The sequence below is a fragment of the Oncorhynchus mykiss genome, chromosome 19, assembly GCF_057628025.1.
Source record: "Oncorhynchus mykiss isolate SJ-2025 chromosome 19, ASM5762802v1, whole genome shotgun sequence".
NCBI lineage: Eukaryota > Metazoa > Chordata > Actinopteri > Salmoniformes > Salmonidae > Oncorhynchus > Oncorhynchus mykiss.
In genome coordinates this window covers 60,111,750-60,114,249 of record NC_143040.1, presented here as the reverse complement: position 1 = coordinate 60,114,249, position 2,500 = coordinate 60,111,750, and the positions used below count along the sequence as shown (strand labels likewise).

Here is a 2,500-nt window from a genome sequence, read left to right as displayed (position 1 = left end):
TCTCTCTGTCTCTGTCTCTGTCTCTCTCTCAATTCAATTCAATTCAAGGGCTTTATTGCCATGGGAAACATGGGAAACATTGTATTTACAATGGTGTTTGTTCTTCACTGGTTGCCCTTTTCTCGTGGCAACAGGTCACAAATCTTGCTGCTGTGATGGCACACTGTGGAATTTCACCCAGTAGATATGGGAGTTTTTCAAAATTGGATTTGTTTTCGAATTCTTTGTGGATCTGTGTAATCTGAGGGAAATATGTCTCTCTAATATGGTCATACATTGGGCAGGAGGTTAGGAAGTGCAGCTCAGTTTCCACCTCATTTTGTGGGCAGTGAGCACATAGCCTGTCTTCTCTTGAGAGCCATGTCTGCCTACGGCGGCCTTTCTCAATAGCAAGGCTATGCTCACTGAGTCTGTACATAGTTAAAGCTTTCCTTAATTTTGGGTTAGTCACAGTGGTCAGGTATTCTGCCGCTGTGTACTCTCTGTGTAGGGTCTCTCTCTCTCTCTCGCTCTCTCTCTCTATCTTTCTCTATCGCTCTCTCTCTCAATGTCACCAAATTGAAACACGATTCAAGCTAGTCAGTGGATCAGAATTCTGTCTTCCCTGTCTTCAACATTCCAACACTAGATTTAGTGAAGAAGTGAAGAAACATCCATTCCCCTCTATTGTTCATAAGCGGAGTTTATTAGCACTTATTGAGCCAGTATGGTGAATACCTACAGTAACAGCCCTAGTACGACCCAGGCCAAATGCAGCCGTCCACATTGAATATCCACACATAACAAAGGCTAGGGGAGTTGAAATGGGGTGGCATTGATTGTAATTAAGAAAACATTAAATAAGATTTATCTACAGACTGATAGAGCTCTAGTCTAGCCACTCTCTCTTTCTCTCTTTCTCTCTGTCTCTGTCCCTGGAGTAGGGGCTGCTCTAGTCGATATGCAAACAACCCCCTCTCTGCCTCACTCTATCCATCTATCTATCTCTGCCTATCTTGTTCTCTCCACCTCTCTTTTAATCACGTGCTCTCTCTCTCTCGACTTTGTGTCTTTATCTAGTTTTGTGCCTCCATCTCTCTCTTCCCTCTCTCTCATCCCACTCTCCCTTCCACCCCTCTCTCTTCCCTCTCTCTCTCTCATCCCTGTCTCTCCCTCCCACTCCTCTCTTCCCTCTCACTCTCTTTCCCTGTCTCTCTCTCTCTCTCTTTTTGTGCCTCCACCTCTCTCCATCTCTCTATCTCCCCATCTCCTCTCTCTCTCTCATCTCTCTTTCCATCTCTATATTCCCCCTCTCTCTCCTCTCTCTTCATCTCTCTATATCCCCCTTCTCTCTTCTCCCTCTCCATCTCTCTATACTCCCCCTCTCTCCATCTCTCTCTCTCTATCTCTCTCTCTCTCTCTCTTTCTCTCTCTCTCTCTCTCTCTCTCTCTCTCCACATCTCTCTAATATCCCCCCACTCTCCTCTCTCTCCATCTCTCTCTCGCCATCTCTTGCTCTCTCCTCTCTCTCACTCCACTCTCTCCATCTATCTCCCCATCTTTCTCTCTCTCTCTCCATATCTCGCTCTCTCCTCTCTCTCCCTCCTCTCTCTCCATCTCTCTCTCTCCTCTCTCTCCATCTCTCTCTCCTCTCTCCATCTCTCTCTCTCTATCTCCCCCTCTCTCTCCTATCTCTCCATCTCTCTATATTCCCCCTCTCTCTCATCTCTCTCCATCTCTTTCTCTCTCAATCTCTCTCTCTCCTCTCTCCATCTCTCTCTCTCCCTCTCCCTCCTCCCTCAATACCCTCTCTCCCCTCTTTTCCCTCTCTCTCTCTCTCCCCTCTCCATCTCAGTGGTATTTTGGTTCAGTAGCTCATCATGATCATCTGTCATCTGGCTGCATGATTAAGCAGCAGATTCATTTGAATACAGGAGTGAGACTGCTACTAATTGTCCGTAGCGAGCTCATCTGCAGATATGATTTCATTGGAATTGTTTTTGTTTTATTTAACTTTCCCTGTGTCCTACATGATAAACACTCCCCATGCCGTCTTCTTTTGTGTGAAACAATGCCTCTGTCACTGCCCTGTCTATGCCCCTCTAGTTCACTGTGCCAACTTGATTCAAACTGTTCCAACACATACATCATTTTGTGAATATTGTATTTGGGTTGAGAAAATCCTTGAGCTTCCATCACACTGTGCCAGTAATTTACAAAAAAAGACAACTGAAGAAAAATAAAGCAAACTGTTGTGAAATGACAATAATATGATTGTTGCATTAATAGCATCATAGACCTCTACAATACCAGTAGAACGTACACATACCAGTAGAACGTAAACATACCAGTAGAACGTACACATACCAGTAGAACGTACACATACCAGTAGAACGTAAACATACCAGTAGAACGCATACATACCAGTAGAACGTACACATACCAGTAGAACGTACACATACCAGTAGAATGTAAACATACCAGTTGAACGTATACATACCAGTAGAACGTATACATACCA

The 2,500-nt window shown here is 44.6% G+C and overlaps 1 protein-coding gene across 6 annotated transcripts in view; it reads left to right on the top strand.

Annotated features, from left to right (window-relative positions):
• LOC110498090 (estrogen-related receptor gamma) overlaps positions 1-2,500 on the top strand; it is a 283,235-nt gene that overhangs the window by 221,395 nt on the left and 59,340 nt on the right. The gene's annotated exons all lie outside the window — the stretch shown is intronic.